The following is a 25,067-nucleotide window of genomic DNA, read 5'->3' on the forward strand; positions in this document are numbered from 1 at the left end:
ATAATAGCTACGAAGTCTGCAAAATGGCGGGATGTCCAATAATGGAGAGAGAGTTTCCTCTCGTGCACCTGGTTTTTATAGACAACAGTTCAAGTCCAGTAGGGTCTTCCATTGGAGGGTTCATAGGTTAGCTTCAAATTGTCCAATCAAAAACGACAGTTCTCAAGCTTTTACTTAAGCATACATTATCCTTGGAGATGGGCACGCAAGTTGCAACATTTTATGCCAATTAACTCACTTTCAGAGCCTCCATTGTCCGCACCTGCAAATCGACCTTGGAATAAAGAGAAAATATGCCAGGCTGGCACGAAACCTTAAGATAAGCATGTGAACGGTTTCTGTGGAAAAGTACAGCTTCAAGCAAAAATACACGTTTATTAGCACAGTGGAAAAATACGGGCATCTAAACCGTGAGACCAGGCAACTAGGCCAAAGCCTCCGCTAAAGTTATGCTAAGCTGAAGCATTTCAAACAAGCAAATCGTAGCACACGTTTATGATTATGTCGGATTAGTGCAATTCTAATACACCACGTTATATAAAGCACGCTTATAAATGTTGGCAAACTACTCTGAGGGCACATTTTGTCCCCGTACAATCTTTATTAGTTCGGTTAAAGTCACACATGATTATTTCACACTACGTTTACGCGTTAATAAATCAAAACCTTCATTTTCTGCTTCATCAGAACACATCCTTTTTTTTCTCCACTTGATCATTTCAGGCCTGCTCCCCTGCAGTCCCCATTACCTGGGCACATCAATCCTCTTTTGCCACAAGGGGTAGAGTTAGTGGTGTCTGGAGGTGGGCTTAGCAAATGTGGTAACACAGTTTATATTACATAGCACCATAAGCTCTGGAAGTAGGTGTTCAGAGGGTGCTACAGCAACCCCCAAATAACCATGCTAGAGTTTTAAAGGGGAATGAGCAATAAAGATGCCTTGAAATTTTGTATTTATCTTGTTACATTTACCATGGATTCAAAGCCAAAGGTCAGATGTCAGGCTATGTCTTCTGATAAATTGCTGATTATTAGTTTAACATGGAGATTGGTGCTTATTTTTATTTTTCGTGACCGGAAAATAAGAGAATCTCGTAAAGTGAACTGTGTGGCAATCTTACTGGCGTAGAAGGAGTTTGGAAAGGAAGATTGTACGATGCCATTTTTACATGTAAAGGTTCAAATATTTCCAAAATATACCAGCACAAGAAAGCACACATAAATCTGTGTTTTTCTAATTCTGAAGTGTGATAGAAGCAAAGTTCTTTCATTGTATTGTATTATTGTATTCTATTGTATTGTATATATTTATAGAGCGCATTCCGGCCGTAGCATTGAATCACTGAAGGCAAAAGGTAAGTCTGAGGAATCCTAACAAGAGTAAAACCAGTCACTGAAGCTACAAAAAAGCGACGCCCTTCCTAATGTGAAAATAGCCAAGTTTTAAGCCGCTTCCAGAAGCAGGGGTACATCTCCAGCCTAATGGACAGCGGAAGTGAGTTCCAGAGTCTCGCTGCCACCACCGAAAAGGCTTTATCCCCCCATCTAGCCCTACGGCAGCGGGGACTGATATAAGATGAAGAGCAGAAGATCTAAGCTGACAACAAGGCAGGTAAGGCTGCAAGACAGAGCTGAAATATTTACAGCCTTCCTTGTGGAGAGCCTTATACGTGAGGCAAAGTGTCTTCAATGTAATCCGTTTTTCCACCGGTAACCAATGCAGCTGTCTCAGGCTACTGCTAGCTGGTGCAGAGCGCAGGAGATCCAGCACTAGGCGACCTGCAGCATTCTGAATCAGCTGTATTCTATAGAGGGAAACCTTCCTGATGTTTAACATCAGAACATTGCAATAATCAAGTTTAGAAATAACTAAAGCTAAAGTCACCATAATTTTAAGTTCTTCCTGAAGAAAGGGAAAGATTTTCTTTAGCATTTTCAGACACCAATAGCAACACTTGATGGTATGGCTAACTTGTTGCTCAAAAGAGGGAGTCCTGTCAAATAAAATTCTGAGGTTTCTGGCCGATGAGCTCGAGACTGGACACTCATTACAGGACTTCGGCCACCAGCGGGAGCTCCATAAATTGGTGCCTAAGCCAAAGAAAAGAATTTCCATCTTCTCTCCGTTCATTTTCAGCCAATTGTTGCTCATCCAGTTGTTAATCTTACTCAGCCAATTGTAAAATCTGTCTGCCACCCCTTCCCAGTTCTGGTTGACAGGAATGATCAACTGAGTATCATCAGCATAAGACACCACTTGAAAGCAGAACGAGCGAACCAGTCTGGCCAGTGGGGCAACATGGAGATTAAACAAAGTGGGGCTGTGTGAGGACCCTTGTGGAACCCCGCAGGGAAGTTGAAACGGGGTCGCCTTGTAATCACCACAGCTAACCGTAATAGATCTATCCGTCAAAAAAGATTTTATAATATCAAGAGCCTTTTCTCTAACTCCTGCTTGGTAGAGTCGCTATATCAGCCATTGAGGGGATATGGTATCAAACACCGCAGAAAGATCCAATAGGACAAGAATGGCGCACTCCCCCTGATCCACTCTTCTCCGAATGATATCAGCAGAAGAGACCAGAGCGGATTCTGTACTATGAGCTTTACGGAACCCATGTTGGGAAGGGTCTAATCCACCACTGGCCTGAAGAAAACCAGCCAGTTCGATGTTGAGATGTTTCTCCAAAATTTTGGCTGTGGCGGGCAGTAAAGAGTTGGGTCGTAAATGTTTCAGGTCTTTTGGTTTGCCGCCCAGTTTCTTAGTAAGAGGAATCACAATGGATTCCTTCCAGGCTGGTGGGTAACACCCTTCCTTCATAATGTCTAGGTAAACCTGTTTAAGGGCAACCGGTTTAATAGTATCAAAACAAATCAAGACACTTCACTTGGTGATATGCAAGTGATAGTCACTGAAACCCGAATTCCACATGTTGTTTGTGTTCTACGTAGGTTTATCAGTAAAAACTGCATGTCAAGGAACACTTAGGGCCTGATTCTAACTTTGGAGGACGGTGTTAAACCGTCCCAAAAGTGGCGGATATACCACCTACCGTATTACGAGTCCATTATATCCTATGGAACTCGTAATATGGTAGGTGGTATATCCGCCACTTTTGGGACGGTTTAACACCGTCCTCCAAAGTTAGAATCAGGCCCTTAGTAGCCATTTCAATGGAAAATTTGCTATCTGTAAATGACAGTGCGCTGTGCATACCATGCTATATACATATATTTGCAACCGTCTGCTCCAACATGCACCACCAGCTATATACCACACGCTTTAGTACTCTCCTGCTGAATGGTGTGTCCCATTTTCTACAATTGTATTTTTGTGTGATGCTTAGATTTTTCACAGTCCTTATAACTATGTTGATATAGCACCAATGGCAAAACCCTCAATCTGAAAATTGTTCCAGTACCACTGCATAGCACAGACACTTTTGTTTGCTATGTGTTACTGCATTGATTTTAAACTACAACCCAGCCAGAGCACTATGGATTTCCATGAAGCCTTATATTTTTGCTAAATATGAAGCTTGTGTAAATAGACACTGAAACCTACATATGATAATTAACTTCTGTGCCACTTGGGAAATGTATTTCGCCATTTGCTATGACCTTACAGGAAAGTAACTAAACCAATTAAGTCAAGACAATGAACAGTACAGGTTTTAGGATGGACACACATGCACTATGCCACTGATAAGCAGTGGTATAGTGCACAGACTCCTAAAGCCACCAAATCTAGACAAGAACAAGTAGGGAGACCAAAGATAAGTGCATACAGGTCAATTGTGGGTAGCCTCCATATTTCTACAGAATACATTTTCAAAATTCATCCTTTTTGCTGTTTCTAATATATATGGCCAATAAGCATTATTGAAAGTCTTAACAGTTAATGATGGCTTAATGGATTTTTGGTGAAAGACGTAACACCTGTCATCTCAATTTATCAGAATATCTTGCCCCTTTAATAAATCCAGTTCAATCAGTTTCAAGTAGTTAGTTTTATAATAAGAGGAATGTTTCTCTTATCAGAAATCTGACACTTTCTTGAGATTCCTAAAACAGCCAACAGACTTTCTCTGGTTTTGGCCTCGGTACACAGGTGACCATTCAATTTGCATAATTGTCACAGCTATTAAATACACTCAGTAAGACATCACAACTGAGAATCCTTCTGGCAGGTCAGTAGCTTCCATTAAAATAAAGAATTGTCTCTCTAAGGAATCAGTGTTACAGAAAGAAGGATCCCAGCAGAAAAATAGCTGGACACAGCAGCCCCAAACCCCTCTGTCAATGGAGAACATCAGGAAACTATCTTATACAATTATGGAGGAAAAAACTGGAACAGGGGTCTATTCCTAGGGTTGGAACACCTCTTCCAGTTTTATATTACAGGAAATGCATGCTTTCTTCTTAAAGCAGCCAACAAAGTCATGGTGTCCATGAATAGGGACTGAACAAGGTTATCAGAAGAGAGAGTCTAGCTTCTCATTGGTGAGGGTCCCTGATCAAGCCCCCCAGACGATACACGGTCCTATAGTGTGATGAAAATTAACGTCTGCAGGATTTACCTTTGGTCCTCCTTTATTCATTCAAGGCCTCACCTGCATAGCTAGGAAAGCTTACGAAAAGAACAGAGGCACTACTCACGCCTTGGTGAGCAGGAAGCCGGTAACCATTAAAAAAATAAGAGACAGACAGTCTGAGGGTAGAGCATCTCTGAAGATGCAAGCTGGAGTAAAGCAATTAATTTAAGGTAATCATTCACAGCTCATTCATTTATGTCAAAAACTAAGGCAGATTATCAAAATTAATCTAAGGATTTGTTTATTTCATACAAAACTACATAAACACGCCAATGGCGATAGTAATCACTGCCACAAAGCTCCACGTATAACATTAGTTAGCACTACTTTTCATTGAGAAGATGATTCTGCAGAACCTCTGTGAGACTTATAATGGCATGCTGGTCCATGGAAACATTCTGTAAGCTGTAGATATCAATTCTAAACTTTTCAGAAATTGCTATTTAGGGAATGCAAAGTGCTATGCAACAAAATAGCGATTCCCTAATAGCGATTCCTACAGAATCTCAATCGCTATTAGGGAATCACTATTAGGGATTGGGCCTGAAGACCCATAGGTGCAAATGGTTTTGCATTCCCTAATTTGCGATTTCCTATCAGGAAATCACAAATTAGGAAATACAAAACCTAGGATGCCGAGGGGCTAAGGTCCCCTTTGATGCACCCCAAAAAGATTGTGCACATGTAAAGCACACACATGCCCTAGGGGCATGTGTGTGCTACATGGCAATTGAACGCCACCTTAAAAATGCATTTTTTTAAATTGCACATAGTTACCATCAATTTGGAGTTGATGGTAACAGCATATCCTAAATGCCCAGTTCGCATTTAGGAAATGGTTGTAAAATGTACATAGGGAAACGCAAATAGGAATTCCCTATTTGCGATTTTTTATTTAGGGAATCGCAAATTGTGATTCCCTATTTAGAGGTGCAATTTTAGGGAATTGCAAAAAATTGTGATTCAATAAAATGGGACTGCAATGCCTTTATACATTGTGAAAGGCGATTTTGCATTCGCAAATGGTGAAATTTACTGATTCAGACCATTTGCGAATGCAAAATCTTTTGGTACATCTGGACTAAAATTCCAGTTCCAGTGCATATGTATAACTGGACAGTGTCCTTTCGACCCCTACAGTTATGTTACAATGTGCCACAATACCATTTTCACCCCCCATTGTGAGCCCTGTAGCTTGACGCAGGGCCAGGCCAGCCACATAGTAGCAGGAGATGCACAGAATGTGGCATTTTCAAAAAACTCACAGTAACTGCAGTGTATTTACAAAGCCTGAGTCTATCGGAGTCCCACAAAAGAAAATACAGGCCCCGGGGCCACAGAGGAAACCTAACAACATTACTATATTAGATTATATATTTCATGTAATAAATCTGCAGTTTTTGTCTCCTGCTTTTGCATTTCCATCTTGCCTGGCTATGTTTTTCTTTCTTACACTTTGCTTTTCCGTAATCCTGTAAATATTACCCGAATTTGGCACGTGGTTTAAAGATATGGAAAAATTACACTGCCGAATTTACTCATGTAGGTGTGCCCCCTGAATATCGAATCAACTATATCAATAGGACAGACTATCGAGGAAAGAATATCTAAAATAAAATGTTGACACGTAAGTATAGATTTTTTGTGCCTAACCCCATATGTATGTTCCTACGTGGTACATATATCTTCAAGGGTCATAGATGTGGAGTTACCTCCCTTTCAATATTTTGTCTGTTGATATTCTGTCTTCGATATTGTATGCCACAGTGATATTGTTGTTGTCGATATTCCATATTACAATGTTTTGCTTTTCTTTTAAAATAGATATGTCACAGAAGGTGAGAAACATCACATTGTATACACCTTCTAGTCTTCTAGTATACAACAGCTTGTTACATTGGTCTAAGACAGTGGTTCACAACCTGTGGTCCGGAGACAACTGGGGGTCCGCGAAGCCTTCTCAGGGGGTCCGCGAGAGCCTAGAAAATTAAAAAATATTAACAAATATTGACAAATTAGGTCCCCAGCTTCCAGTAATGACTCAGGCAGGGGTCCCCGGATTCTAATGATGATTCATTGGGAGTCCCTGGGTTCCATTAATGTTAAAGTGGGGGTCCACAGAAATCAAAAGGTTGGGAACCACTGGTCTAAGACTCTGGCCTGCTTAAAAGATTTCCTTCTGCTTCTTGCCAGCAACTAAAAAACAACAGCATTTTCCCGCCACCCTGCTTGGTTTCTAGCATCTGGCTTTCACGAAATTTTGTTCCCGGGTAGGTGAATGTCATTCTGATTTTTCACCTATATTTAGGGTGCCTTGATTGTGCTTTCTAATGTGCACCCATTTAGCATTTGAGGTCCACAGTAGAGATTATTGATAATAACCTTTTACAAATCACATAATGTTATTGATCTCTATCAGCTTCGTTTCTGTATTGCAGCCAATGCTGTTCTCATTTTCCACACATATTAAAGTAGGCCTGCACAAAAGAGAAAAATTACTAGTTGCTGGATATAGTTTCCAAATAAACACAAGACGTGTGATATTTTTTCTAGTTGTAGTCATGGCTGTGGCACAAAATGGTTAAAGAATAGAGATACACAGGTCTCAAGGGCAGGTCTTCCCTTTAATAAACACTTGCTAAAATGTCAATTAAGTACCATTTAACCAGTTAATAGTTACATCCCTCGTTTGTAACGTACAGAAATGAGAGGTCAGTATAAAATGTACATTAAAAAAAAGCTATTTCACTTTTTCATAGACAGCAAAGTACTTTACCTGTCATAATAGGGATGTCAGGTATTTCGAAATCTACAAAGGTTATCACAATTATCACAATAAGAATGCACAATTCTATATACCTGTCTTAAAGAATAGATATTTTAAAGATAATAAATCTGTCCACGTGATCAAATAGGCAACACTGGTTCGTAGAATGTCATTTAAAACATAAGATTCGAAGACCTTATGACAAAGGGGGGGGGACAAAGGCTTGGACTATTCTACATCAGCCACGACGTTTATCAGTGTTCTTGTGTAGGAAAGTTTATTTTTGCATGACAGAATGATTGTACACAGCAGGACCAGTGACAGTGTTAATGCCGAACAACTACAGTCATCAAACATTACAGTGTATATGTCACTAGGTCAGTTACATCCAGTGGTGCTTGTCCCTCTGGCTCTGCCCATCACTGCGCACAAAGCAGATGCCAGCACAGACAACAAGACAATAAGAGGTGAAGCGAAGCAATAAACAGAGCTACAGAATCTCCCCAAAATGGAGTAAGTAAACCTCAACATAGTAATTGTGCACGGAGTGGGCTTTAGGTCAGTTACTGGCTCATTACCAGATGGGTTTTGTGTCTAACTCAGTTATCTTCTCTTGATTTGAGAGTGTTTCACCATGCTGTTGGTCCCAGGATGTGCATTTCAGCTTCGGGGTGTTCTCATTGGACGGGTTGTATCCTTCCACACCATATTTGAGGGAACTGTTGTTTTTTGCTTATTCTGTATTCCATGGACTTGCATATGTTCCATGCTCTGACACCTTTTTTTTTATATTCTTCATACCAACCTGCTGTTGTTCCCTCCTCCCCAGATGCTTCCCTTTCCTCTCCCCATTATGTTGGCCGTATTTAAAGGTTTTTTATTTGGTATTTTTTTTATTTAGGGCAGCAGCTACAAAATGCTGCCTGACCACTTCCTTTATGTTTGACTCTTCCTGCAAACTTTGTTTCCCACATTTTAATTCACCATTCAGTTTGTACAGTAAATTAATAATAGCCATCATGTGTTATGAGTGTGCAAGCAGGTGCCAAGATGCAGAAAATGCAGAAGTGTGCATACATCACAGTGCATTTGTGCACATCAGGGACAATCTTAGAATATTTTTTTTTATAGAAACTCATTCACATGTTACTATGAGCAAGCATTGGCAAAGCCAATATCGCAACATTAAAAACCCAAAATGTATTGCCTTTGCCAGTGCTTATTTTTGGATTGGTTAGTGGAGAGCAGCCTTACAGTGGAGGCCCATTATCTCGATGATTTCCTGTTCATGAGCAAGCTAGGGACAGAGGAATGCAAGAGGAACATTGAAGCTTTCCACAATATGGCTGACAGAATGAGGTTTCCTTTGGCAGATGAGAAGTACAATTGTTCATTTATAGTCCAGAGCCAGGACGTAGCTCACATAAAAGTAGTGCAAGGGCCCACTACATCCCAAATATAGCTCTTTGTTGTAACTGGACCAGGGGATAAAAGCCCAGTTTCCTTCTGTACATTAGGGCAAAGGGATTACTTGCTACACCACTGGGACTATGTTCTCTTAGCAATGAGATACAAACTGTGACGCATCAATGTAGGCTATTGGCAGAGAAAGTGGCACTGTTCCCACACCAGTAAAACGTCGTGTCCCATTAAAAAGGTAGCTGTTGTATTTGTAGTTACTGGTGGGATTCAAGGGGTATACTTGTGGATAGCCTGAACTTGTCCCCTAGATACGTTATCTGCAAGACTGTGGTCACTCGAAGTGAAGGAAGGTAGGTCTGTTCTCTACCAACTATGGCATTTGGGCCAATTGTTTGTCACTGTAATATATACGATGGCACGCAGCTTTTTGAACCGCATATTAAAGCAGTGGCATGAACACCTATTCTCCAATAATGTTGTTGTAAACAATGAGCACTTTTCCCTTTACCCTATGCACTATAAATCCGTGTTGCATGCTGCGATTTAGTTTATGTGAGGATGTCTGTTTCACATTGGTAAAGGCATGCGTGTTGCAGGGTGTAGTTGTTCACCACACAAGGTTCTTGGTGTTGGTTTCTCCCTCTTTTTTCTCCAACTTCTTTACCCCATCAAGAGATTATCATTTTAGTTTATATAAAACTGGTTTGTGTAGTATCTGGAACCTGTATTCTGCTTTTTGTATTTGTTTAGATACAGCCCTGGGGTCCCACATGGATGCTTTTAATGGACTCGCCCTGAGGAATATGGTTCTTGCTCAGTGAGACATTCCACCGAAACGCGCGTCGGCCCTGTGTTTTGGGCTCCAAGCCACTACTTCTGATTATTCAGGCACTCAACACTGGACTGCAAACTGCTATTTTTGATTATCCGTTTGGATGCTTATAGCAGTCATTTTTGTTGTCATTTATGGAATCACATCAATAGGTCTTTGCCTTAGTTGTTTATTTAGTGATTTTATATTTAGTAGATTAATGTAGTGCTCAATGAAGGCGATTATTAAGTGAGGTCTATTAGAATGTTATACAAGGTAATGTGAATGTACCCATATATAGACAGTTCTTCCTCCAGTGTACAAAAGGACATATGTTTCATTTTATTTTGGTTGAATGCTTTATTGATTGTATGAATGTTGATGGTATGAGTGAGCGGTTGTCGTGTGAAACACCCAGGGTTGACGTCTATTGGTTTAAAAAGTCTATTATATTTTGTTCTAGAATTTTGCCTTTTGTGATTTTTATATATTTACATATATTTTATGAGATACATGTAAAAAGAACATACTAGAAATACAAATATTGAGTTATTAGACACATTTTTTGTATTCTGCTAGGGCTCCATTTTCTAACCTAAATTGCATCAGTGTTGGGTTATATCCATACCTAAATTATATAGAAGGAAGAGCAGTGATTAATTGTTTGTGTTGCTTACTTTCCCCTGGAGATTGCTCTCTGTATTTGTGCAGGGGCCCTTTAGTTGCCTAGGTGCTATACTTGTGGATAGGCTTTCTCACTGTTCTCTAAACTGCAAGTTTTGGGTGATTACAATAAAGGGTCCCACCAATGCAATAGAAGTGTGGGATATGGGATCATTTTAGAGAGAAACTCTATAAAATTAGGTGGCCAGACTAGTAGTCAAGTAGCTCCAAGATTACTAAGAAAAGTTAGTTTCTTGGATGTTTTTGCGATCATAGCAGTGACAGTAAGGGGGACTAAACAGGCTTACTGAAACATCATTCTCTTATCAGACAGCTGTTCAGTCATTTGCATACTAAAAACATTTATCAATCTTTCTCCACAGGTTCATGCTCTTAATATCTCCACAGTTTCAGGTTCTTAACATTTAAATGTTTGAAGACAATCCTATGTTGGACTGCAAATTTTGTGGAAGATAGTAAAAACAAGGTGGTAAATTCATCATTTTAAGATAATGGAATTTTCAAACTTCTACAACAAACAGAGGAAGACCCATCACTTATTCTGCTCTCTTTCTTGAATTTTGGGCACCAAGGCTCATACTGATAGCCATCACGTCACCTACCAAGTTTTGGTATGTACGAGAAAGCCATTGATGACCTTAGAGATTTTAAGGACAGTGTCAGGAACATCTAGCTTTCTGCAGAGGGCTCACCATATTTAGTACTGTGTAATTGCAAAGGTGACAACTAATTTATGGGCATCAAATGGGAACTGAAGGTGTAGTCTTCAGTTGGTTCCCCTTCTATCTGATGAACCGCACTCAAGTAGTGAAAAGTCGGAGCTCTGCCTCGAAGTCAGTTAGCCTGCAATAGGGGTTTACCCAAGGCTCGATCCTCTCCCCAACCCTATTAAATCACTATCTTGAGCCCCTTTGTGTGACCCTCAGAAACTCTGGGATCCTATTTCACCTATACACCAAAGATACCCAAATCTAATTGAAAGCCGTAAACGTCACCCTCCTATCCAGTACTTGAACAAGAATTCAATCATGGATGCCAAATCACCACCTTAAACTAACCCCTGAGATAACAGAATTCCTTCTTGTAGGAAAGAAGAAAGACAATCTATCTATATGAGATTGGTTGAAATTCCCCCCTCCTGGAGTGCCAACCCTCCATTGCTCAGAATGATAAGTCACTTAGCTTCCTCTTAGACAGCCCACTCAACCTCCAGATTCATGTTGCAGCTGTGGACAAGAGCATCCAGTTCCAACTAAAAATGCTCTGGCAGATCAGGCAGCTCATCTCAAAACAGGACCTAAAATCAGTTGTACAGTAAGTGAGTCTTCCCAGACTTCACTATGGGATCTCACTCCTTCCAGGCATCCCCAAAATTCACTCAGGTCTTCTCAAAGCAGTTCTACATGTGCCTACTTTTACTAGTCACAAAAGACTTAACCATACTACTCCTTTCCTGCTTTTCCTCCAATGGCTCTGTCGGAACGAGAGCCCATTTAAAAACTGCCTTCAGCACACACAAAGCCCTGCACTCCTCTTCACCTGTGTATCTAACTGAAAATTTTAACATTTCAGGCATAAAATGGAGTTCAAGAAAAGCTCAATGCCTTATCCTGGTGTTCCTCAACTTCAAACAAGAGTGATTCATGAACCAGGTATTCTCAGGAAGTACTATAAGAATTTGGACCTTCCTCCCCGTGACCATGTGCCATACTACCTTTATAAAGATCTCAACGCTCTTCTCTGAAATAAACTCAGATTAAACCCTTTTTCTCTTATTCACTCTTGAATGTCTGCTTTGAATTTCCCCTATGTTGTTTCTCAAAACTGATTGTTAGGGAATTTTATTTGTATACAATTTACCTCCCACTTACTCTCAATTATCTGCTCTTAATTCTTTCTAGGATGTATCTCTAATGTACTCCTGCTGTAATTGTTTGCTAACTTTATTTGTAAAGCACTCTGATGCCTCCTGGCCATGCCCCTGTCTTATAAAATCACAAAACTGAGCAAATATCTGAATTGCAACATTACATGTGATTGTCAAGATTAAACATGTGTGAAAGATACCAGTGTGTTTTTAATCAAAAGAATGATCCTTGGTTGGACCAGGATGGCAAAAACGGCCATTGATACAAGGTAACCAAAAACGACAGCGAAGTATGATAAGAGGATTACCATTGTGCTCATGTTAGTTATTGTGCTAGCATAGGCCCAAAAAATTAGAGACACTAGTTGAGTTGTTCAGTTAAAAACTTGCTGGAAAGCGTCGGTCCCGGTTGGTTCAACAACCCCAATTTGAGGCCTGCAAGTCGTCAAAGGAGTTGGGGGTAACATGAGCATCAAACCCTAGTGGTGGTCTGACCAGGAGGTAGTGTTAGTTCTTACCATTATATCAGTTTCAGTCCTGAATATTGTTTTGAGGGCAGAATGCAGGTGGGGATACCTTTTTGTGTTTGCAAAATGAAGGATTTTTGTTGGAAAGTCTATAACCACAAAAAGGGTGCTGTGCCTGTTAGTGGATGGCAATTCCAAGATGCATTCCATGAAGTCAGATTTCCATGGTTTGCTAGGTATTAATATATATATAGGGCACAGCATGCTTTGTGATCTGATATTGTCAGAGTTTCACTGCTTAGACAGTTCATGCTTGTATATAGTGAGTTCTTCATCCTTTATGATGGTACGCTACGAAATGAGGTCAAAATGGATTTGTCTTATCCAGGTGGCTGGTTGACACCTGTTCGGTATAAGTCAATAAGGACGCTCAATGAAGGACCACACGCCAATTATGAATACAATTTAGCTTTACTATAATTTCAGGTAAATGCAGGCATTTAGCACATCAACAATAGTGGAATAAGAATAGCAATGAAAAGCGTCTATTCATATATATGTACACTACAAAGAGTATCTATGTATACGTATGAGCAAAGCGTTCATTGACAGAAAAAGAATAGCAATAAAAAAAGCATCTATATATATATATATATATATATATATATATATATATATATATATATATACATATATATATATAAGTACACTACAAAGAGCATCTATGTATACATCTGAGCAAAGAGTTGATTGACAGATATAAACTTGGAATAACTGTATACCAAAATGTGATACACTACGATGTTCAGGGAGCAGAATATAAACAAGTTGAATACTTCAGATAAGCTTTGATTTACTGCACACTAAAATGCATATTTCAATTACTGTGGCAGACTCACACTACGATGTTCAGTAAGGAAGAAAAACTATAAACGAGCTGAATTTCTCAGATTATAAACACAGTGCAAGCATAATAATCAATCATAATAATAGAGCAGAGAAACAAAAAGCCTTTCATCCCTGGGTGGAACTTAACTCAGTCCACGAATGCTGGGAAGCCCTCTACCGCCCGCTTGGACCTCTCTCCCCCTCGAGCCTCACAGTCTTGGAACAGCAAAACAGGGAGGCAGCTCTGGGTCTGAAGATGACAGTTTCATAACTCCATCTGCGACCCACCTTTCAGTGTGTAAATAACCTGAAGCTTGGATTCTACCCCTTCCAGTATTTTCTAGCTATGTTATCAGTACATGTCTCTTGGCTGCCTTGCCATTCCCTGGCCATTGTTTTCATTCCATCTTTTACTGTGGTCTCGTTCTCAAGGTTGAGACTGAATCTCCTTCACAGCCTGTTTCTCACACATGCAGCTGCGAATAAGTTTATCTATGGAATGTCAAAAGAAAACAAGCTTGAAAGCGAACATCATGAATTTCTTCCACGTTGCTCTGGCTTCGGCAGGCATCACGCTCATCTACACTGTTCAAGCTAATTAACCCTTCGCGTCACAATGTCTTCCGCACCTTTCCCTATACTGATCAGAATTCCAATATTTTTGGGTACCTATTTGCTCAACTAGAGGAATAGCATTGAACCAAGCTATTGTGTTCCTTTGCAAATCCAATGAATGGCAAGTACTGTCCTCCATTCCAAAGTCTGGGTGTGTGTTTTTGTCTGCCATCAATTTAAGAATCACTACATTTACAACCATTTTAACATACTGGGATTTTGGAGCTCTAAAGCCATCCAGATGGATGATCAGCTGGGGGAGTGCCTTCTTCATTTTATGATCCCCTAGCCTTCTTAAAAATTTGCCTTCTGGTTGGATATGTCTGGTCAAAAAGTAATGCAACAAAGAGAATCCATTGCAACATTGTTTGAATCTGTGTTCTGCCAGACTTTAAGAACTACATTGTCAATGGATCATGGGTACAGTTTTCTCACAGAAGGAAAAAATAGAATGTGAAAGTCATGAGAGAGGGTCTACATATATCTGTGAAGTTGGTACTGATGTGTCAGTGTTGAATATCTGTGAGTAGTACAGTGTCTTAAGTTTCTGACCTTAGTCAAAGCAAAAGGTAAGTCTTTTGGTATTCTTTTTGAGTTATTATGGACATGCATTTGTGGAATCATGGTTTGTTTGTGAATTCTGCTACATATGTATGCGTCTCTTGACATATTTAATTTTAAAATTATGGAGATGGTGGATAATATAATTAGTCCAGTTAACACCCATTTCTTTTGTGGTACAATGCAAAGCCTTTCTTGTAGGTGAAAAAGCGGGTACCTGTTGAATGCATGCAAGTTTAGTGGGCAAAGTACTCTGTTGCAAACATGATGGATGCCTTGTTCAATATAATACATTCATTATAGACAATGAGTAGGAGGCGGCAAGTTCTGGCTGGCTGAGGCAAGGCCTTGGCCAGGCAGATCCTACCACTTCTGTCAGGGGTGGGTGATTATACTCACTGTAAAACCTGCAATCTCCTTTGGGAAGCTTTGCAAGAGCAGCCATGCTTATCACAGGGACAATGTGTAAAGCAATGGCACAGCACTTCCACATAACAACTACACTGAGCGTCACAAAAGAGCCTTCACCTGAGGTGTATATAAAAACAATTTGTATTCAAAACACACATTATTAACACAGCATGATCATCATGTAAATCTGGGCATAAATCACATTTAGAAATATTACTTGCAGTATTAGGCCCAACTGTGTTAAATACCATAAACAGTATATACCTGTGAGAGAGAGAAAATAATACTTTAACTCATAGCACCCTTGTGCTCCCTCGTAGCACCCTCGTGTGGTACAGCAACAGCACCGTGTTGTTCTATCAATCACCTGCACTCACTCCCTTACATTCGCTTTGCACCTCTACACAGTTGTCATGCCTCCTGGGAACAGGTTACAGGCTGCAGCTGGAGCGGGAGCGAGGTGTGGCAGGTATAAAACTGCTACCATCTGGCAGGAAACTGCTTGGCTCACCTTTCTGCTTCCTGGTCACGTGCCATTCCTGGCTCTTCGTAGTCACTTGCCATCGGCTTCTTTCTTGTTGTCCAGACTGCTTGAATACTGTGCCTGCTAAGCTCCCGATTTTCAAACCAGTGAACACCAAAGGAAGAATAGGAAATTTAAAGTATTGCTACTTACAAAGCTTACAATGCGGTAAATCGCCCAACTAAAGAAAATTGTAGTGATTCATATACTTATTTACGAGGCAATTCTTTCCAGGGATGTCAATGACTGCTACATAAATATTCCTGCTTAACCTTGATTTCTGCGCAAAAAAAAAGAAATTAATTTTTAGAATCAGACAAACTTCTATATTCAGGTTGGAAAAAGCATGATTTGAATTCATTACCTTTATTCACAATGCCTTGCCAGCCAGCCAGCATTCCGTTTTGTGGGTTGTTTTAACTTTGTTTTCAATATGGGTCGTCCTGTGAATACATAACAGGATATATATCTTTAGTACTTAGTCAGAATTGCCAAGATACAAGAACAAGGATCTTAGAAGTTTGTTACACATTTAAGCAACTTACCCTCTTTCCAAGCACACTGTTTTGAAGGAAAAGATCCTGCAAATTTCTTGACCATCAACCACATATTCACTAAACCGAAAGGGGGGATTTACTCATGTGCCAGACAGAAAACAACTGGTTAACACGTGCAATCCTGTGTAGTCTTTCCTGGAAAAGTGTTTCATTGTCTTCCATCCCCTCGTCCCCTAATTAGCTTTGACACGATTCGGCTGTCTGGCTGATAGGGTAAGTTTGGAATACTCTTCATGATCATCCTTTCACTCCTGCAGAAAACCAAGGTGAGATCTGACACACAGGTGTCAGGTGGCTCGTACACACACACTGGCACGCGTTCTCTCTTAGCACCCTAATACGGTGCACGGATATCCAACTGGTTAATGTTGCTGTGTTTGCAGACAACTGGGGCTCCAAACCACCCTCCACCTGCCAAACAGTTCCTGCTACCCTGCCCCCAATGAGCTGGAGATGAAGCAACCTTTCCTGGATACTAGGCCACTTGCAGCGGAAGTCACACTTCTCGGGATCCCAGGGGTGAGGTTGGGGGAGACAGAGATAATGGCTGGTCAGGCAACAGTTAACATATAAAGCTTTGGGCACCAATTGGGAGGTTCACTCAGAAGTCTGCAAAGCATGGGGGAGGGTCACTGGGTCCATGTGCTAGCCACAGCAGCACCCAGCCAGACACTCCAATAACCAAATAGTTACCAAATCTGCACCTTCCAGGAAGGAGGCAGATGTCTGGAGATGATGACGTGAGCCGCCCAACAATTCAGGTTGTACACCAAGAATTATCTGGCCTGTACCTACAGGAAGGAAGCACAGCGTCTGGTGCATGATGACTTGAGTCTCACCAGAAAATTCTGATTCCACATGTAAAGTGCTCAATGCCGTGCCTTCCTGGAATGAGGCGCAGCGTCTGGGGTGCGATGACTTGAGTCACCTCAGACAGTTCGATCACACATGAAAAGGGTTCCAATGCAGTACCTCTCTGAATGAGGCACTAGTCAGGTGCGCGACGACTTGAGTTGCACCAAACAATTACGGACAATGCCACAAAGAACTCTGGTGCCGTACCTCCGTGGAATGAGGCACAAGGCCTGATGCACAATGACTTGAGTCATACTAGACAATCCAGTCACACACAAGGACCTCCAATTCTGTACCTCCCTGGAATGAAGCACAATGTTTGGTGAGCGATGACTTGGGTCACACCAGACAATCTGGTCACGCACAAGGAACTCAGATTTTGTACCTCCCTGGAATGAGGCACAACATCTGGTGTGCGGTGACTTGAGTCCCAACAGGCAATGCGGTCACACACACAAAGACGCAAGTTCAGCGGTGCCACATTAGGTAAAATGCAGCACTTCTCTGGTTGAGCCCCCATCTCCGAGGGTCGCAACCTATGAATTGAGCACTGCATATAATGAGCATGCATTCAGCTGTTGCACAAGAGAAATGCAACGCACTCAACAAAAGCAACCAATGCAGGGTCCCGCAAACGGTGAACCCACTCACAACAAACAAGATGTTGATGCATGCAGTGGCCCCATGATGAAGGGCTACACTCGGTAAGTTTGGGCAGTACTTTGAAGGCTCTGCACCAGGAATTTCCGGTCTCCATGTGCAATACTTATTCTTCGCTTACATTGTTGCTACCAGGTGGAGTACATCAGACGATATAAGCGAGGAGGAGGGCACCGCTTTCTAGATGACACCAGTAGATGGCGTAGGTCCCTCGCAGGAGATCTTTGATGTCCCTGAGACCTCCAGACACAACAGGGGGCAAGCCCTTGGAGAGCACACTTCAGAGTGCCACACTGCAGCAGGCAATCTGCCCAGCCTAGCCACAGTGCAGGAAGGGTGCACGGATCCCTTCCAAGGACAGTAAATACTCCTATGCACAACAGAATCCTCTTGCAGTGTGCACCAGTGGTACCAGTCCCACATCCCTACTAGTGTATCTTGCTGGAATGTGGTACTCATATTTATACTCAAGTGTGCCTTTGAAGTTGGGTATGGTTCAAAGGTGTTCCCTTTGAACCACAGATGTCTCCCCTAAATTTTAGTCCTATCTGCCATGGGGCTGTGAAATGCTTTTCTTTATCTTTAGTGGTGCCATGATCTGGCTCCAAGAGGCCAAGTGTCAGAAGCTCTCCCTTCAATCTATCCAGCCAGGCCCTCAAATGGTGGAGGTCTGTCGTTCCAGATGCCGAAGTTTTATAGCTGTCACTAGGGAATGCACAGATGTGCTCTTCCAGTGGAATGAAGCTGAATTAAGACACACAAAAAGAGGTTTTAGACCATAGAAATGCCCACTCGCTAGGAGCGGCATTTCTATGGGTATTATTGGTAAAACCACCTTTACCATGAGAAGGGGTTTGTCATTGTGAAACCAATGACAGTAAACATCATGGGGCTGCTCCACTGCAATTCACTATTGCAGCCAGGATTAATTATAAACCTCCTCCCATGGTAACCTACAGGCAGAGCAGCTCTCGTGGGCAGTGATAACAGACCTGGGTTTTCTGCACTCCCTGAGTACATGCCCTGGCACATGCACAAGCCTGCAGGGGCAGGTTAGACACAAGTTTAGGATCACCAAAAACATGCATGTGCGCCCATACAGGCCTGCTGTGACAGGCTCAGTATATATATAAAAGAACACCAGTGTGCAAGTGTGCACATCCTGGCAAATTGTGTCAGGCTCAGTATATATGAAAACACCATTATGCAAGTGTGCACATATTGGCTAGCAACACTTCCTAGTGGATGTAGGAAGGGCACGTGCACTTTCACACTGTACTTCACTTTACAGTGGGAATGTTCTAACCCCATGGCACTATTCCTCACATTTTGATGGCCTATCTCATCACCAAACTCTACATAAGGCTATTGCTTCTTCTTTTCTACGATATGTGTCATTACATTAAAGGCACACTGGTTAAAACATGTGCTGCAGCAGCAGTTGTCTTGAGCAGACAGCTATGTGCACCATGTATGTGTTTTGCATTATAAAGAATGCTTTTAGTGGTTATTCAGTGGATCTGCTTTTCTACAAGAACATAAAAGCATATGTCACAGGGACCACTAAGTACATGAAAAGTGGAAGCTTTAGTGGTACCTAGTATTGAGACTTCCCTGTCAGGCCTTGAGAAATCTACTTGCCCACTGGCTATGGCCAGATGCTTTTATCAGGGTGAGCTATTTTTAGAGACTATTGGCCCAGTTTGGGAGATGCTCCATCTGACAAAGAACAGATGTTTTGTTCATTCAGAAAGTGAATGAACAATAAAGATGCCTTTAAATCTTGTTACATTTGCTAGGCCTCCAAAGACAGAGATCAAAGGGGTCATTATGACCCCGGCGGTGGGTGTAAATGTGGTGGTAATACCGCCAACAGACTGGCGGTACATACCGCCACATTATGAGAATGGTGGGTTGGCTGCAGCCAACACACCACTTCTCTACTCATACCAACATGGTGGTATCAGCTGCCAGGCCAGAGATGTCAATCTTCAGCCCGGCGGCCGGCATAGTACTGCCAACGGCATTATGAGCCTGCCTACCACCATGGTTTTCATGGCATTGCCATGGCGGTAGGTCCTACCGGTGACAGGGAATTCCTTCCCTGTCATCAGTAGGCGGCTTCCCCAGCCCCCAACGCTCACCAGATGCCCCTCTCCATCCAAACTCCCCACCCCCTCCGATCCTCACACCCCCTCATCCCCATACATGCACACACCCGCAGGCACGCACCACACATACACCTAATCCTTCACATGGGCATACACACATTCATACATGCATACTTCCAGACATGCTCGCACACATTCTTACATACAATCACACTGACATGCAGACATGCACTCACTTCACCATTCTTACACGCATTCACTCACATGCATACAACCACGCAAACAACACACACAGCTGCATTCACACACACACTCACACATTCATGCACACAACCAGACACACACAAACACACACACACACACAACATCCCACATCCCCCTCCCCTGTTGGAAGCCCAACTTACCTTTGTCGAGGAGGTCTTCTCGCAGGGAACGGGAAGGGGCACTGCTACCGCTAGCAGAACACTGCCAGGCCATATCACAGGTCATGATACGGCCGGCGGCATTCTACTGGCGTGGCGGAGCTGGTGGTAGCAGTGCCAGCTTGCAGCCGTCCGCCAGTATGATCACTGCCGGGTTTCCACCCTTCTTGTGGCGGAAGTGCAGCAGTGATCATAATATGGCAGAGAGATGGTAGCCGCGGTGACGGTATGTTGGCGGCCGTCACCACGGCGGTAGGCAGTTTTTACCACCATTGTTATAATGAGGGCCCAAATGTCAGCTTATGTCTTGTTACACATTTTCTAACACATATTTAAATAGCATGTAAATTAAATGTGGGAAATAGTTCAAAATATATTTCAGTAGTTGGGAAACCATTCTTTTAAATTCTGAAGTGAGATGGAAACAAAGAATTAATTATGATCAAAACAATTGGGAACACTTTACTGTTGACATGCAAATGATAAATATTTGCTGAAACCCTATTTCTACAATATTGTATCATTCAAACCTAATGTCAACGGGAAAGTCTGCAGCCATCTCATTGGAAGTGTACTGCAACATCATGTTTTAGTAATATATATATATTAAAAGTGAGAGACTTTAAACATGAACTGAGAAGCGTTCCTGCCCCCACCCTGATGACAAAGCTATTAGTGAATTGAGACAAGTCATGTATTCCCTATATGTGTGCTAGATTTTTACTATACATGAAGCATAGGTTTAGTCTGTTAAACTAAACACAAGTTTTTGTACATCAGGCATGCTGAACTCACATATTTGAAGGTGCTCTCATATTTGATAATGACGAAAAGGGCAACTCGAATGAATAACATATTTACCTAGGATCACACAATTTTAGATCAGTTTATTGGTCAAGTGCATTACATTTAGGAACAGTTGATTATTCAAGTAACTGAATCTGCAGGTCTGGTAACAAATTTATGACCTATGTTTGTAAGCTCTGTATGCACTGGTACTTACACAAACCTTGTTGGGAAGCAATGGGTCCCTTTAAATTGTCAAGAGCCCAAAGAATGATACTTCTGTTTACAGGTGGTGGGCAACTAGTATTACAAATGTGCAGGGATAATACTTATTGGAATGAGGTGTCTACAGTTTCATGCTCACTTGCAGGAGTTTAAAAGCAGTTCTAATGTCAATGAGGCTATTGTTTCTAATTCACAGTGAACTGAAAAACTCCTGTATTCTTTTTTTCTCTATTAGTATCTTTTAGTTTAGTTTGCAGTCTGATGATCTCCTGATTTCTGGCTTCTGGTGTGGGCTGCCTTTTTTTTGATGGCCTTATGCAGCTTGTCTTGAAGATATGATAGGCCCGGAGGACGAGCCACTACAATTGCTTCAGTGTTGGGCAGGGGCATAACAGAGACCCTCCACACCCCTTGCAGAGTGGGGGGGCAGGCTTAGCCATACTGGAGGTGGCCCCCTCACACCCTACTGATGAGTCTGGGGGTTCCCTTAAACAGATCTTGTGCAGGCTTAAGTTTTGTTAGGCCTTCGGAGTTGGGGTGATGTGATTGAACCTCTTCAGAACCTGTGACACAGTACGTAAAATGAGGCACTGTCTGGGAGCCCAATGAGCAGACCTTTACCTCTGTCCAGGTAGGAGAGTGCAAGCGCATGTGAAAAATAACTTATGAAAGCAATGCTTTTACTTTCCCCAGAAGAGAGAGCTAGTGCACTCTGTCTTACATTCTTGCCATTCAAATCTGGATGAATTTGAGGCAATATTGAGTTGCTGAATGTTGTTGACTGAGGAGATTTAGAGGTAGAGATGGGTGTTGTTAGCATATTTTTGGTTCTAGATATTGCAGTCAGTGATCACATTTTAAAAGGATTCCATATATAGGATGAGGATGATGAGATAGTGAAGAAAATAACTCTTTTTGTTTTGGGTATTCGATATACTGGGATTATGATAAAAAGTTAGTCCCTCCAAGCCAACATACGTCTCCTGGTAGAAATATATGAGCAGTCATGGCCTAGTTGAAGGCAGGTAGTGACGGGTGAGTCTAGGACAATTCAAAACATCCAAAGTTGCAGTTGTAGAACACTGTAATAACCAATCAAAAAAGGTCCTCAAAGCAATACACAGTGAACATATAGTATAAAACATTACAGAATTAGAAAAAGCCCCCATGGATATGTATACTATGGACCTCATTATGATCCTGGCAGTCTCTAAACCACCAGGGTCATGGTCGCAGTCGGGGAGGCCGTCTGATCGCGACATTATAACCATGGTGTTACCGCCATGGTCGAACGGTCGCCCAACTGCCTGGCGGTCCCAATTTGCGGTCCCAATCTGCCAGTTCAGCGCTACATGCAACGCTGCCCCGGGGATTATGACCTGTGTCTCTGCCAGAGTTTACATGGCAGTTTCACCATGGCCAATGCAGGGCCACACCTGGCCAGCCCAGTTGTGCTTTGCAGACAGTGATTTGTGCGACAGGTACTGGTGCACCCGACACACAACAACCTTGCTGCCGGCTCTATTATGAGCTGGCGTCAATATTGTTACGTGTTTCCCGCTGGGCCAGTGGGTGGAAACTGTGTTGTTTTTGGGTTTAGTGACGTTGAATGATTAAACTGAGACAGTTATCCAAATGGAGGACCTATCACTAAATAGGAAACCCCCTTACACCTGTCGGACTTACTAACCTATGGATCTAAATGATGCTCCTAAAATGATTTTGTACTCAACAATCTCCTTCTTGGTCAACAGTGCCAAATATGTCCAATCCTGTGCTTCATGCTGATGGTGAAGAGGGGAAAAGAAGGATAGGTATGTGACAAAAGGCACAAAAGAGGCATCATCAGTGTGTGGTAACACAGCTCATCTTATTAGATGGAAGGGCAGATTTACTAACATTTCCTGTAACAAGGCAACTTACTGTGCTGTTTTGCGTGAAAGGGAGACATCAGAAATGCACCATATTTCCAAAGATATGGTGCATTTTTACTGCCTCCCTGCCCTAGCACACTGAATGATGCCTAGTGCCAATGTAGACACCCTTTGACCATGGTGCAAGGGTGCCTGCAATACAGACAGGGTAGTGTTTGTGAATGCTGAATGCATCACACATAGAAAAAGGAAGTAACAAGAAATAAAGAGTTCTCCTTGTTACGACTGGGAGGAGAACTATTTAGACACATTCCCAGGTTTACAAATATAGGAATTCACTGAAATCTCTGGGTGTATGTGTGGGAATGCCCACACTTAACCCATGGAACACCTCCCTGCCTCAACATTACGTAAGGCACAGCCTTCCATGTCATTAGATTTTCTAAACCATGCAGAGCAATGCAAAGTGGCTTTGCATGGCTTAGTAAATCTCACTTAAGGGTTTATGTTGACTTGCGTCACCATGCTTGATGCAAGGCCAACACAAGACCATAGTAAATCTGGCCCAAAAGATTTCCTGGATTTCCTACAATCTCTCATAAGTGACATTTTTTTTAATGCAAACAGAACACAAGACTACTGCTACTCTTTGCTCATACAACAACTTAAAACACAAGTGTTATTTTTTATATACATGAGTTTCACATGAATGATGACATTTTACAGGAAATAAAATATAAACAAGATTTACTGTAGTAACTGATGCGCTATGGTACACATTTAAAAGCTCAGTGGCACAATACTTTTATCTTAATAGAACCAAAAGAATCTCCCTTAGCCTGGCTTTGGTCTGATGACCTATAGCAGTTCTAAATGTTCCACAACTTGAGACATTGATCATAAACAGAGATTCATACAGGATCTTCATAAAACATTGCAGAGGGGCAAGAGGTAAATGCTACAGTACACTTTTGGCAGCGTGACAGAGCCCAACAAGAGACCCACAATCAAAACAAGTATTACGCAACTCTCCCTAGATATCAGGACCCTAAATGGGTAATCCTTTCACAGAGTACAGATGTCATCCTGAGTACCATTGCCAAGAGCAAGTGGTGGAATGCGTGGCCAAAAATTGAAGCACCAGTGGTTTATGGAAGAAGGAGCGATCACCAGTGACAAGCCACGGCAGGACTACTATTGTTCCTCTGATTCTAAGGCACCACTAAAACTACATATTGGTGCACCTGAGGGACACATTTTGGTTTGCCCTAAAATCAGAGAATGATCCATTGGTCTCCACACCCAGAATTCACAGGAAGTTAGCCCTTTAGCCCCTTCTATGCAGGCCCTGGTCAGTGGCAGCATTTTATAATTATTGGTTGCAGTAGCTGAACATGGGTATACACCTAATGACCTCACTATTTTAAATACACCCTGACTCCCCTCTAAGGGGGGAACCTTTAAGTACATTTATTATGGGTTTTAAATCTTCATACATATTGTATGCATATTTTTTGTAATATTAATTGCAATCATTCAAATGTGCGTACTCTATATGATTCACACCCACTAGCAGTGCACCTGTAATAGTGGTTACACTTTGACAATAATTTATTTATTTGTAAGAATTACAGAATGTCAGTGACTTGACATACATACAGGGCTTTCTGGAGGGAATGCACAAGACCTTCCATTAGATTATCTCCCTACAACCTGTACCCTTCATATGCAAGTCGTCAGTGGCCATTGCATATTATGGGATGATAACAGAAGACTCTGTGATGTGAGAACTATGCCTCAGCTTTAATGGCTGAACCTTTCAGATTAGGAGAAATACTCATTCTGAACGGTGAAACCTCTTCCAGAGTTACTGCTGCTGGTGTTTTGAAAACTGTTATAACTGGCATCCTTGGTGTGTTTTCCCCCAACTTTTTGCCTTCAGACCTCCTATTTTTGCTGACTTCGT

The sequence above is a fragment of the Pleurodeles waltl genome, chromosome 1_1, assembly GCF_031143425.1.
Source record: "Pleurodeles waltl isolate 20211129_DDA chromosome 1_1, aPleWal1.hap1.20221129, whole genome shotgun sequence".
Classification (NCBI taxonomy): Eukaryota; Metazoa; Chordata; class Amphibia; order Caudata; family Salamandridae; genus Pleurodeles; species Pleurodeles waltl.